Here is a 15,034-nt window from a genome sequence, read left to right as displayed (position 1 = left end):
TCTTCATGAACTGCTGAGCCAAACCTGATCCATCAGTGCTGGACTGCACAGATAACTACATGCCACAAGGACACTGCTGTTTCATGAACTGCCTTACCAGTGTGTCTTCAATGGAGAAGATGACACACCTATCACCTGACCTCCTGCCTGATCTGGAGACCATCATCATGCTGCCACACTACACACCTCTGAAACCATCAATGATGACTCATACTGAGGAAACTGTATTTCCTGTCAGAGATGCTCAGTGATCCTCAGAGCAGAGAGAGGTATGATTCTTTATCTTTGATAAAAAATGTCAGTGCTTTTAATTCAATTAATTAATTTAAATCGTATTTATTGCATAAATAATTCCATACTGAAATTATTATACTTGTTGACACTTTTTGAGTTTTAATTGACATTATGGATTACAAATCTATGCTTTTTCTACTCTGTCTCTCTGTGCAGGTACTGCTGTCTTCTGAGTTCTTCAGTGTCCCAACTGAGACATTCAAACCTCATTGCAGAGCTCAAGTCTTTCCTCACCATCATGTGATTGTAAGATTGCTCTGGATTCTGGTTATGTGGCCTGCAGCACCTATAAGGTATTTCAACATTGTTCATTGTATAACTTAGTTGTAGTTTTTAGGCCTTAACACAAATAAAATGTTCCTTTTTCTGTATTTTTTAGAACAAGCTCGTACAGTGTGGCTGCATTCCAGCTTCTTAGACTCTACGCAAATGGACACAGTATCAGTGTTTGACCGCTCTTACAGACACCGACTTCTGTCAACTCACTGCTACTGATCAGGCACCTCACTCCAGGAAGACAGAGGGCTGCAAGCCTGTCATCATTTCCAGTGTGGCTTTGTATTCTTGGGGTAGCATCAGATTTTTCCCACAAATATTCAAAGGTAAAACTTATTTTAAGCTTAGTTATTAAATCAAAAGTCTTCCCTTGTGTTAATTACATTTTATTTGTTTTTCTTTTCTTTTAGATTTATATACAGTGATCGGATGTGGTGGAGCTTTGTTAACTGTGTGGAAAACATCTGTTTGTGATGCTATTTACAATGAGGCTGTGAGGTGACAGTTTCCATTTAATTTTAATACTTTTACGAAGCAAAAACATGTTTGTAATTAACATATTTTTTCAGTTTTGTCTTTTGGACTTATGGTTAACATTCCTCTGTGACAGCAAATACTAAACTGGTCCAAGTGACCAGCATATCATTGGTCGAGGGTAAAAAGGACCACAATGAATTTTTGACTGTGTTTGTGTCACCAGATTTAACAAACAATATCAGACATATGAAACTGAACTCTGGATTAATGTGCAGATATACTGTTTTTTGTGGGGGGGGGGGGGGGGGGGGTTGTTTTGGTTTTTTGTTATTTTGTAGAACAAACCCAATCTATTTACCCAAACCATATAACTTGTTTTGGTAAATAGTGGATTAATATATCTAAGTCTATAAGTATAGCAAGCTGAATTCATACAAACACACAGCTCTAAATCTTGAATTGTAGTATGTACAAAAATGATCATGCGATTATTATGGACATTTAAATAACTATATCTATTGAACCATTACACATATTCTTTATAGAAATTACACAATCTCAAAATGTGAAAAAGTGTTTAAGAGAAAAGATAATGTGTGTTTGTATGAATCCGGCCTTAGTATGGGGTGTCAGTAACTACATTAGTATAGAGTAGGTCTAACAGTGGTTTTCCACATCTCCTCTAATATATATAGATAATGGGTCAGACATATAAAGTCATTTTGAAAAGTTCATGAAGGTCTCATCCATTTATAGGTGTTGCTCTTTATCATTTTATATCAGGTCACACAGCTGACTTGAGTTTTGATCAGCGTAGAACCATAACATTCATGCTAAGGGTTCTACTGTTTACAGTTACTTTATGATGGATTTCACCCTGGTCACAGCACTATGTAAAAAGCTGTTAGAGGTAAAGTTAACCCAATTAATACCTCATCATAAGTCACTCTCTAACGCAGGGCAGTGGTTATTTTTAACTGTAATTTATTCTACAACAATGTTCTTTATTTGATCTCTGTTTCTTTAAATATGTGCATCGATTGGTCAGCTGTGTGACTCGACACCTGAACTATATCACAATGTCGACTTCATTTCGACAGTATTTTGTAGTTTGGTACCATATTTATCATCAAATCAGGAAGCAGTGAACTAATTGAAAAAAATAAGCTTTTGAAAATTTTAATGTGGCATTGGAACATGTTGTTTATCCTTGCCAAATGGTATGTGCACAAAACTCCAGCAAATGAGAGGATATATTTTGTCTCTCACTTGCTGTTTATATATGTATATATTTTTGCAGTTAATAGCCTATCATGTGTCTGCGCATCTTAGGGCCATAAACATAAACATGGAAAACAAGGATATGTTCACAATTCCAACATATGCTTCACTTGTTTGTATATTTAGATTCATTTGATTTGCATTTTCTATTAATATTTTTCTGTTTGTCCCAAATGGGATTTTTATTTGTGTATGCCATTATTGTAATCATTGGAAACAACTGAGTAAATCTTTTGTATCATATGTTTCTAAAAAATATTTAAATGTTCTACTTTTCTACTACTGGTTTTCTATTTTCTAAACTTTCTGCCACTCTTTGGCATTTCACTAACATTATTTTTGGGTGTTTTTTCTCTGACTGCAGCATCTTGTGCATTTATTACCTAACTGTTTTTGTGTCGTTGTTTTTTTCTTTTTTTTGTTGCCATTTTTACATTTCACCAGCTGTGTAAACTCTGTAATTTTACCTTGGTTTTGGTCCACATCAGTTTATCTGCTGGCTGTTTTTTTTTCCTTTTCTAATGTTTCTGGTAATTTTTCACAGTTAAATGAGTGACTTTGAGGTTAATTCCGCGTTTTCAGCTGTTATCTGTTGACAGTTTTGCCTAATTATTATATTTCTGCAAAATTGGAGCAGTTCTGGTAAGTTGTAATATTTCTGTGAAGTTATGTTATTCTAAATTGTTACATTTCTGCTAAGTTGTAGCTTCTGGTAAACTACAATGTTTCTGCTGAATTGTTATGTTTCTTCTAAGTTATTGCATTTCTGCTAAATTATTACATTTTTGTTAACTCAATGTTGTTCTGCAAAGTTATTAAAATTTCAACAACTTTTTAAACACTGACTTTGATTTCTTCAGCTTCTTCAGCTATTTTCAGCAAACATGTGTTGTTATGGTTGCTATGCAATTAACTCAGAGTGGACAGTGGAAGTTTGTGAATTTTCTGTTCAAGTCCGAACAAGTTCTTGCTACTCGCTCAATTCTCACTTAACCCCCACAAATTATACATCAAAACGTAGGTATTTTTTCTGGCTTTCATTGTTATCATTGTTGTGGGAGTTACAGATTTTTTGCAAGTCTCCTCAGGGCAACAAAAAGTCTGAAAACTCTCCATAGACAGTCAATGGAGAGTTTGTTCAAAATCACCGCTATTGTTGCCCATTAAAATGAATGGAACACATTATCAATGTGGTCACTTATTTCTGCTCACCAGGCTGAGCTGTGTTTTAGCTCAGTGAGATGAGCAGCCGTTCTCAGACTGGGAAGCCCGGGTTCAAATCCCGCTTATGGCAACAATTTTTGCAGTTAACAGTTACACTTTGTTTTACTCTTTTCAACACAAAAATTATGTTCTTCACTCCTTTTTTAGCAGAATTTTAAGTTTTTCACCCCTTTTCAGCACAAATCTGAGCTTTTTAGCTGTTTTAAGCAGAAACCTGTTTTCAGCAGAAATTCTGCTTATGTTCGAGGGGAATCCTGAATGTGAGAAATACACTACAGAAAACTTATACCTCTCTCTGTGTCTGTGTGTGTAAGTGCTGATTACAGGTGCAGCTAATTTAACTGACCTAGATATACCAAGCCCAGACTCTAACAGCCACTGCTCCCTTTAGGCTCTGTGTATGTGTATGTTTGTGTGTCTGTATCAATATTTCTCCCATGTTAAAGTATTACTCCTCCATAATAGTATTTCTGTTAAATCAAAGTACTTCTACTACATCTTAGTACTTCTGCTCAATCATAGTATTTCTGCTAAATCATAGTACTTTTGCCAAATCATGGTATTTGTGCCAAAGCATAGTATTTCCACAAAATAACAGTATTTCTACTATGTTATATTATTACTGCTCATAGTATTTCTGCCAAATCTTGGTATTTGTTCCAAAGGATAGTATTTCTGCCAAATCACAATATAACTGCAAAATAAAGGTTTTTGAGCCAAATCATAGTGTTTGTGCTAAATCCTACTAATTCTGCTCAATCATAGAATTTCTGCTCTGCTGAAGTGCTTTTTGCTAGATTATAGAATTTCTGCTAAGTCAAAGTATTTCATGTAAATCATAGTATTTATACCAAGTCCCAGTGTTTCTACCAAATCATCATTCCTCTTCAGACACTGCTGACACTCACGGTCGGAGCAGTTTTTACAGATTTTTTTTTTATTTTAGCAAAATTTTGCCATCTTTACCCCTTTTCAGTAGAATTTTTGGCTTTTCACCACTTTTAAGCAGAAACCTCTCCTTCTTCACTTGTTTTCAGTAGAATTTTCAGTTCTTCACCATACAACTTTTTGCAACTTTTCATCTTTTTCAGCTTTTCAGCAGACAGCTTCAGCGTTAAGGCATCCACACAGCATTTTCGCAGGAAATGCAAATTTTTTCTAGTTATTCTTATTATTATTCTCCAGTTTCCGCCTGAAATTTTGCAGCGAAACTCGCCCCGCAGTTTTGAGACAAGCTTCATATATGTTACCTCATTTTGTGCGGCTGGATCTGGAATGGTGTGCTATGACTTTTGGTGTTTATGACTATTATAGTTTTTTAAATATTAATATTTTAGTGAAAATTTTCCCGCGCTTCTCTGCCGCACAGTTATGACACAAGGGTTACATATGTTAGATCATTTTGTGCGGCTGGAGCTGGACTAGTATGGTATGACTTTTGGTGTTTATGACTTTTATAGTTTTTTAAATATTTTGATTTTAGTGCAAATTTGGGCCAATTTCTAGGCTCCTGAGAAAGAAACTGACTTTTGGCCCCATAGAAACAGACGTCATTTGTGGTGTGTTGGCTCTCTCTAGTGGTATACCCGGAGTAGTACAGCCGAAAAGTTGTATGCTTGGGGGGAAACTCCATATCCCACAATTCATAGCACGCCTCTACAGCGTAAACAATGGCGGCCACCACTTCATTTTATATGTCTTTTATTAGTGTTTTTAGGTCACAAAATAAACTTTTAAGATATTTTCAGGCGAGAATGTAGGTATCTACAATATCTGCTCGTTTTATCAAGACATCCCATATTAGCGACAATTCTCTTACGTGTTGCTGATAGCCGGCTAGCTAGCTAGCGACCCTTCGTGAAAAAGCACCCAGGCTTGGCTTACAGTGAGGCGGCTGAAAGTCGTTTCAACACCCGATCGCTCGCCGACAGTCTGTGTTTTAGCTGGACTTATTTTTCGTTTATATGGGCCGATGATGCTGGAAACCGAAGGCAGGAGCGTGAGGTGAACTGAATTTCAGGTAAGGAGTTATGAACTGCACTCTATTTGGGTCAGATATAAACCGAGTTTAGGTGCAATTTATTTTCGTTGACCTTTTACAATCGTACTGCCACGGGAGTTTCTATACAGCTGTGTGTGCGCTAAGTTACTGACGGTGGACTTTATTTTATTCATAAGGGTTAGTTCATAGAGTTGCCGTACAAACGGAATCGTCCCACATTCAGAGAAAATATTATGATTAATTCTGTCGTTACGAAGCCTCCCCTGTCATTCTCTCGCGTGTTGAAACGTCAATCATGAAACTGATCAATGATTGGCTGTTCGCTCTTATTTATCGCGCTAAACAACAGCAGCACGTTTAAGCTTGATCAGCTGTTGTTAGAATTCATTTGATTTTAATTTCTAGTATCAGCTGATGTTTGCTGGAGCATGAAGATGAAACCAGGAGATGTCCTTACTGAATCATCAGAGCTGAACTGGTGATGGAGAACCAGGTTTGCACTTTAGGTGACATGAATGAGTTGAAGGGAAGTTATGAACTGTTTCTGAGAGACAAATAAAGACCAAGCTCCTTTTTTGTGTAGCTGACAGCTGGTAACCTTGCAGGGGCGGATCTAGCAAAGCTTTTGCCGGGGGGCCAGGTAGGGCATTAACAGAGAAAGGTGGACACAAAGATATACTTTTCTTTCTTACTCTCATATAAAATATTCAGCTTTTATTAAATAGTTATCTGAATCTTATAACCAAAGTTTGTATAATATATACACAAGATTGGCTGTAGACCATTGTTCATCATTTAGAACACTGTGTAAAAATAACAAAAAACAAAAAGTGAATGCACAGCCGGATGTGTGGGTACACCAACCATGTGTGAAAAGTGGTCCATAACGTAATGCTTCAAAGCGTGTTCATGCAAACATTGTCGGTTCTGCCGTGGTACAATGGGACTTCTGCTCATGAACCTGTGTGCACAGCGTCTGCAAATCGGCGCTGTACGAAGTAACTTCATCTTTACACAAAACTGTAAGCTGTCATCTGTGAACCGTGAGCGGTGTTTGTTTTTACCATAGTTCATGGTGGAGAATGGCTGCTCTTCTGAGTTTTGCCCTAAGCAGCCGTATGAATGGCAAACTACACTGATTAGCAGCGGCATAGGCACACTTAAAATTTCTTCTGAAATTTTCGCTTTCTAGTTATTATTATGTGTGCCTCTTGGCATAGGCACACATAATAATAACTAGAAAGCGAAAATTTACTATTCCTCGGATTTATTATTGTGTGGATGCCCTAAAAGGGCTTCCACACTATTGAGTTCCTGTTTCTCTTTATTGTGTGGATGCCCTCAAAGGCAGCCACACTATTGAGTTCCTGTTTCTCTTTATTGTGTGGATGCCCTCAAAGGGCTTCCACACTATTGAGTTCCTGTTTCTCTTTATTCTTTATCCTTTCTTTATTCTTCAAGTTGCTTCCGTACGTTTTTTGCACCTTAACTACTTCCTCAGTTTTCAGCCGATTTTCTCCGTTCAAACTCTAAACTGTTCTGCTCTTTCTGCTCTTTCCGGCTATATCTTTTGGTGTTTATTACTATTATACTTTTTAAAATATTACACTTTTTTCCTTTTTTTTGTCCCATTGAAATGAATGGAAATCTTCAGAAATTCTGCTAAAACTTGCTTGTTTTTGAAACTTAAGTACTTCCTCATACTTTCACCTAGAAACTCCATTCAAACTTTAAAATGTTCTCAGATTATGGGGCTATTGCTGTATGATTCAGCTTTTTCAGATCTTCTACCGTTTTAATCTTATACCTCTTTAAGTTTTCAGTTGCAAAATTGTGATTTTTCAGAAAATACATGCGTTGTTATGGTTGCTATGCAATTAACTCAGAGTGTGCACTTGTCCTTTCTGAATTTTCTCTTCATGTCTGAACAACTTCTTGCTACTCGCTCAATTTCCACTCAACCCCCACAAATTATACATCAAAATGTAGGTATTTGTGCTGGCTTTCAGAAAATGTCACTATCATTGTTGTGGGATTTAAAGAGTTTTTGCAAATCTCCTCAGAGCAACACAAAGTCTTAAAACTCTCCATAGAAAGCCAATGCAGAGTTTGTTCAAAATCAGCGCTGGATTTCTCTAATGACAGGCATTTTCAAATCGTCATATCTCCTTAACGAAACAAAGTTGAGACATGACGCTTGTGCCAATATATCTTCAGACATCCCTGATGCTCACAATTCAAGAATTTGTTCCTCACCTATTACCGTTCTGAGATGAGTTACACTTGTTTGAGGATAGGAAATTTGTCCCTCGCTCAGATTTCTTCAGATTTCAAACTCTGGAAATGAGGCACTTTTTTCTCTCATCATATCTTTTTGATGGATTTCAACAGAGAACTGAAAATTCCTATGACTGTTCACCAAAGCCTGCTGTTTCTTACGGTGAAAGAATGATTTTGATGCTCCATATAGATTTAGAGTTACAAAACGTTGTTTGAGGGCAAGTCAAGGCAGTTTTGCTTTGCCTCTACTCAGTTACAGTGTATTACAAGTCATATATCTTCAATAATTTATATTTTATGAATTATGAAGATCTGCAGATTCCCCCATCTCTTCTGAACAAAACAGTGTTAGAATGAGCATTCTAGCCCCTACGGTTAAGAAATTATGGCCATTTGTTCGAGGGGAATCCTGAATGTGAGAAATACACTGAAGAAAACCCATAGCTCTCTCTGTGTCTGTGTGTGTAAGTGCTGATTACAGCAGGTGCAGCCAATTTAGCTGACCTAGATATGCCAAGCCCAGACTCTCAACAGCCCCTGTACACTTTGCTCTCTGTGTATGTGTGTGTGTATCAATATTTCTCCCATGTTAAAGTATTACTCCTCCATAATAGTATTTGTGCTAAATCAAAGTACTTTTACTATATCTTAGTACTTCTGCTCAATCATAGTATTTCTGCTGAATCATAGTATTTTTGCCATATCATGGTATTTGTGATAAAGCATTGTATTTCCACAAAATAACAGTATTATGTACTGTTATATTATTAGTACTTATAGTATTTCTGCCAAATCATATAACTGCAAAATAAAGATTTTTGAGCCAAATCATAGTGTTTGTGCTAAATCCTAGTAATTCTGCTCAGTGATATAATTTCTGCTGTGCTGTAGTGCTTTTTGCTAGATTATAGAATTTCTTCTAAATCAAAGTATTTCATGTAAATCATAGAGCAGTTTTTACAGTCATCTTACTGTTAAGCCATAAATTACGTTTGTTTAAGGGTGGAAATCTGTCCTCCTCTCACTTTTCAAACTCTGAAAATGAAGCCGTTTCTTCTCTCATCATATCTCCGCGACGGAGGTACAAAGAGCTATGAAAATCGCAGTCAAAGTTCAGCAAAGTCTGCTGATTCACCCAGTACAAGAATCGTGCTTCTATCCCACCTAGTTTTGGAGTTACATGACGTTTTGTAACTCCAAAAATCGGCGTTTTACGCCTCTCACCGCGGTCTAAATCTGACAGTTCATCTCCCCGTTTTCCAAGCTGCTGCTCTGTTTCCCAGTGGCGCAGTTGGTAATGACGCCGGTCGGCAGTCCAAAGATCACGGGTTCAATTCCACCTTGGTCAACATTTTTTTTTCCCCTAGAAATTAATACACTATCACAGACAAGTAATTCATATTCATCATTTATTACAATTCTGCAAAGTTTTATGATTTTAGCAGCTTTTCTAATATGGATCTCAGATTCTTCTTAACACTCCATGGCACAAATACTCTTCCCTTTAGGCTCTGTGTATCTGTGTGTGTATCAATATTTTTCCCATTTTAAAGTATTACTCCTCCATAATTGCATTTCTGTTAAATCAAAGTACTTTTACTACATCTTAGTACTTTTGCTCAATCATAGTATTTCTGCTAAATCATAGTATTTTTGCCATATCATGGTATTTGTGCCAAAACATTGTATTTGTACAAAGTCATAATATTTCTTCTAAATCATATTATTTCAATCAAATCTCAGAAGTTGTGCTAAAACACAGTATTATTACCAAATCATAGTATTTGTACCCAAACATATCTGTTCAACTTATTTAACTCTTCTCAACAGTCCAACACCTCTTCTTCACCCCGTTTCAGCAGAATTGAGTTTTTTCACCCCTTTTCAGCACAAATCCCAGCTTTTTCAGGTGTTTTCAACAGAAATATCTTTTGTTTCTGATTGCAGATGTTTTTGTTTTCCAGGTGCCGCAATCAGTAATGACACGGCTCTGCAGTTCAAAGGTCGTGGGTTCAATCCCACCTTGGTCAACGTTGTTTTTTTCACTACAAATTTATACACTATCACAGACCTGTAATTTATATTGCTAATATTTTTCACTACAAATCAGTAGTGCAAAAACATACTATGTCTGCAACATCACAGTATATCTGTTATGTTATAGTATTTCTACTAAATCACATTATTTCTGCCAATTGAAGGAGGCTGACTGTTACTAAGTGCATCAGTGTACATAGGTCATCTGTTGTGTTGGAGTGCCCTCTTGTGGCGCCTTTTGGGTAGTGCCTTATTAAACGTGAACACTGCAAAGAAGTGGTATCAAACTGGTTTGTAGTGGAGGAATTTGTTGCCAGTTTCTTTCATCTTTAATCCGTATTCATGTTGTAATGTAGTAGTACCACAATATGGCAGAAACACTATGTTTTGGCACAAATACTTTGATTTGGTATACTTTAGCTTCTTCACCCCTTTTCAGCAAAATTTTCATTTTTTTCACCCCTTTTCAGCACAAATTCCAGCTTTTTTGGCTGTTTTCAGAAAAAAAAACCTCTTTTCAGCAGAAACTCTGCTGATTCACCTCTTTTCTGCAAAAGGCCAGGTTCAAATCCTGCTTAGGACAACATTTTTTTTTTCACCACCATACAACTTTTTGCAACTTTTCATCTTTTTCAGCTTCAGTTTTTTTTCACTACAAAATTGTACACTATCACAGACCTGTAATTTATATTGCTAATTTATTACAATTCTGAAAAGTTTTATGATTTTAGCAGCTTTTCTAATATGGACCTCAGATTCTTGTTAACGCTCCATGGCAGAAACAAGTACACGGCCTGATGAAGCAGACAGAGGCAGCCCAGATAGCAAGACGACATTGAATCTATGTTGATTTTTCATCCGAACCGTCGTATATGGTCGGGGTTGAAATGCCAATGTTGTAACAACATTGAAATACTGTGGTAAACCGACGGTCTTACTATAGAGACGTTGTAACGATGTTGATTCACCGTTGTTTTTTTGTCATTGATATTTGATCTATTTATAGTCGACCAGGTGACAACAACAACGTCGAGAAAACGTCTATTTATAGTTGACGATCATTCGGCTCCGGTCACCATCAAAAACCATCGATTTGTAGTTGAGCATTAAATTGCATTGCAACTGATCGGGTATAAAGTACCAGAGAAAGTAGATTTATTGTTCATTTGTTATCAATGACTTGGTCTAGTTCACCAGCTTTAAAAAATCGTGTCTACGTGCAATTTATGTATAGTTGACCGGGAAATTAAAGCAGCGATCACTTGGACTATTCCGCAGCACCCCTCTCACATTGGTACACCCCCCCCCCCCCCCCTCCCCCGGTATTCATTGTCTTCTACAGTAGAGCGGGACATTTGATTTACTCTCAGCGGAATTGACCGGAGAAGGCATCAGTTCATGCACTGCACTGGCCCGCACCACGATTAGTATAAGGTAAGAATGAATGATTTTTTTTTCCTACTCGGTATTTCCATGTTTGCATTTGAATAACAGTAAAAAAAAAACTTGTTAATGTTGTACATTAACAAGTTTTTTAAATTGTGTCTACTTCTTACAATCTGGCAACAAATAAATTGCACTGCGAACAAAGTATATCAACAAAGAAAACATTTTCGTTTCATAATTTCTTCGTTATATTCCCTTACAAAGCTAGCTTTAATGCTTCGAGGTTTCCTTTGTTCTTGCCGTCGCCTCGGCACTTGACCCAGACTTTCGCTCTGTAGTTGCTTAGTACTACAAAAAATTCTAAATCTGTGATATATGATTGATAAACGTAAAGTTAACTGTATAAACGTGTTCAATGACTTTGTTACTTTTGATGATTGGAGAGCACTCGCTTCAATTCGCACACGAAAACTTTAGACTCAGTTTGAAAGCTCACGCAGCATGCGTGACTGTACGTTGCACGCTCAACTAACTTTACGTTGCACGCGTACATGACTTTCCGTTTGTGCCTTGAATAATGAATAAGGCTACGTCCACACGTACCAGCGTATTTTTGAAACCGCTGATTTTTCTATGCGTTTGCACCTTTTGTCCACACGTAATGTATGTCTGGCCGTACATTGTGTTTGTATTTCCAGGCACATTTCACGAAGCAGAACGCAGTCTTCAGAGATATCCACGTGAACGCTGTGATACGTCTGACCTTCAGTCCGAAGAAGAAACCCAGACCAGTCTTAAAAGAAAGCACAAGTAAAACCTTTATATTCACAAACATATCTTTGATTGTTAAGAATTTATGATCTTGTCTTTTATACATATCTGTGGTGCTTGCATACTGCAATATCGCCACATAATATAGTCCAAAAAGTGGAAGTTTGTAAACTTTTTAAAAATGCAAAACCGTGTACACTTGTGCACTTCAAAAATTCATTGTATACTGTACCTTCTTGCACGTCTCTGTTTCCTGTGTGTGTTGTTAGAAATCAAACTAACTTTAGGAAACAATATGCCAAAAGCATATTTACAATTACTTAAGACCGTTTTTAATTTATTTTCTTTAGACCAAATCCCCTGTACACATATACGGACTCAGAGGATGAGCAGCCTACAAAAAAACGGTTTCCCCAGGCCCCTCGAGTGAAAATACCAGGTAATAAAATACTGTCTAGTGTCTGTGTACATATCTGTGTCTGACACAAGGAAACTTTTTTGACAAGTTGTCTGTATTCTTAAATACTTAAAAAATTATCTTTTTCTAAACAGCCCTCATCACTCCGCAGTCTGCCCCCCAGCCCACTGATAGCAACCATCATAATGCCCCACCCAGCTTCCGGCACCTTTCGCCACTCCGGCACAAACCGACACAGCTTTGCGATCTCGCCAGCATGTAGAGTCTGATGTCTTCCCTATAGATGGTATGCTTTTAAAAAAGCTTTAAAGCTGCATCACAATGTCATTGTACTCTTATCTTCAAAACACCAGTTTATACTCCTGAATGTCATCTTGTTGTGATTTTTTTTTCTGTAGATTCCAGAGACTCTGTGAGGCCACTATTGCAAGGCAAGTTTGAAAATCTTGGAATTTCACAGTTTACATGGTATAACAAATATATGTGACAGGCAAAAACTAGTAAACACTTTTAGCAGTTACAAGAACTAACAAATGAATATCCAACAAAAGGGAATAGAAATACATTGCACTGCCAATACTTTGGTTTATTCTTTGTATGACTTGAAAATCAGGCTTTAGGGAAAACCAAATGACATGTTTCTATCATCAATTACATGAAGTAAACACACAAGCACTTGCATACACATTTAAGACATGAGACACGCTAATTCCATCTCATAAAATGTGTCTATAGGTGAGACGCTTTGCGTTGATTGGTGCTGCTGGACCACACTGGAGGTGCGAGTCCGCCGTGTAATGGTTTATGCCATTACAAAGGAGCTGGCCTCTGTACTCAACTGGGCAGGGAAAAAATACCAAGGACCAGAGAAAGCAAAAAAGGGCATTTAAAGAGACAGCGCTGTGCAGATGCATATTTGGTAAGTTTTAACATTTATTGTAGTTTTATGAGCCTAAAGTGAACAATAAAGGGATCAATTGATGTGCTGGGTGCATTTCACATTTCCTATGTCTGTTTTTTGCTATATTACTTTGTCTTTCTTAATAACAAGACTTTCATGTCCGGTTAATCTGGAGATGGAGTCTTTGGTCTTCGGCTTGTTTTGTCCTCGGGTTGTACACTTTGTACAGCCCGACGACCCCATGTTTTCTTTTTTTTAAAGGATACACGGCACACCATGCTAAGACATATCACATTTTCAGCTTATAGCTCTTTGGGAATCAAATGCAGCAGTTTGCTGATTTCCGCCTGGTGACTTTCATGTTTATCAGCCTAGGAGTTTACATACATTCTCCCTGCTGAAGACAATTAACAAGAGCTTATTCATGTGCTCTAATTCCCTTTTTTTGTCTTTGTTTTTTTGTGTGTGTGTCTATTTTTGTCCTAGATGGCCTGGCGCAGCAGGTAGGGGCGAACTCTATGTCTGAGTTGGTCTTTGCTCAAGCAGTCCAGAAATGGCTCAGATATGCTCCAGGTCGTACGGGTGGCGCGCAGGACACACATCATCCATCCCCATCCCGGAGTAAATGATAAAAAGTGACGTGAAACATAGAAATGTAAATAGGAAACTTTGTCTTTTAATAAAGTATTTTGCAAATGATACATGTCTATTGACCTTTTTTGTTTTTTTTCAATAAAAAGCAACTGTGCGAAAGAGGTGGAAAATCAACACCATAGCTCAACAGTGTTTCAATATCAGAATCTGACATTGTTTCAATGTCAACAGTGTTAGAAAATATAACGTTGAATCAATGTCAAGTTTCAACATTGATTCAACATCAAAACCTGACGTTGTTTCAATGTTAAAAATGGGTGCAAGAGTGACGTTGGGTCAACGTCACACTTCAACGTTGATTCAATGATGTCGCCTGATATTGACTCAACATTGTTTCAATGTTTCCTTGCTATCTGGGAGTACCTCTGATTGGTGAATTTGAGCAGAACCAGGTTGTTCTTTCATTTCTTTTCTTTATTTATTTCACACATGGTTCAACAGTGTTTCTTTTTCTACATACAGAACCTTCTGCCTCTTTTCAGCTGAAATTCTGCTCATTCACCTCTTTTCAGCGCAACGTTCTGCTTCTTTGCCTCTTTTCTGCAGAAATTCTGCTGATTCACCTCTTTTCTGCAAAATTTTCAGCCTTTTCACCTTTTATCAGCACAATTCTCAGCAGCTTCTGCTAATTTCAGCAGAATTGTCCATCTCTCCACCTCTTCTTTGTAAGAATGACTTTGGCTCAGGGAAATGAATAGCCACCTTAAGACCAGGAGGACCAGGTTCGAATCCTGCTTTGGGCTTGTTCCTGCTTTGTTTGTTTCCCCTGCAAATTTATGTGAATTTGTGCACTGTAATATCGCTGTATTACGTAGTGGCTAAGTAGGAGGCTGACTGTTACTAAGTGCATCAGTGTACATAGGTCATCTCTTGTGTTGGAGTGCCCTCTTGTGGCGCCTTTTGGGTAGTGCCTTAGTAAACGTGAACACTGCAAAGAAGTGGTATCAGACTGGCTTGTAGTGGAGGAATTTGTTGCCGGTTTCTTTCATCTTTAATCCGTATTCATGTTGTAATGTAGTAACTTTTGTGGCAC

General features: G+C 37.4%; 1 long non-coding RNA gene across 1 annotated transcript; it reads left to right on the top strand.

Annotated features, from left to right (window-relative positions):
- Positions 1-12,378: 12,378 nt before the first annotated feature.
- On the top strand, positions 12,379-14,249 carry LOC134641536 (uncharacterized). The gene is made up of 5 exons (XR_010095543.2): positions 12,379-12,467; positions 12,581-12,732; positions 12,845-12,877; positions 13,182-13,365; positions 13,834-14,249. It is a non-coding gene; the product is annotated as an uncharacterized LOC134641536 (long non-coding RNA).
- The last annotated feature ends 785 nt before the right edge of the window (positions 14,250-15,034 follow it).

The sequence above is a fragment of the Pelmatolapia mariae genome, linkage group LG14, assembly GCF_036321145.2.
Source record: "Pelmatolapia mariae isolate MD_Pm_ZW linkage group LG14, Pm_UMD_F_2, whole genome shotgun sequence".
Lineage (NCBI taxonomy): Eukaryota > Metazoa > Chordata > Actinopteri > Cichliformes > Cichlidae > Pelmatolapia > Pelmatolapia mariae.
Note: the sequence above shows the minus strand (reverse complement) of the source record. Positions and strands in the feature narration are given on the sequence as shown.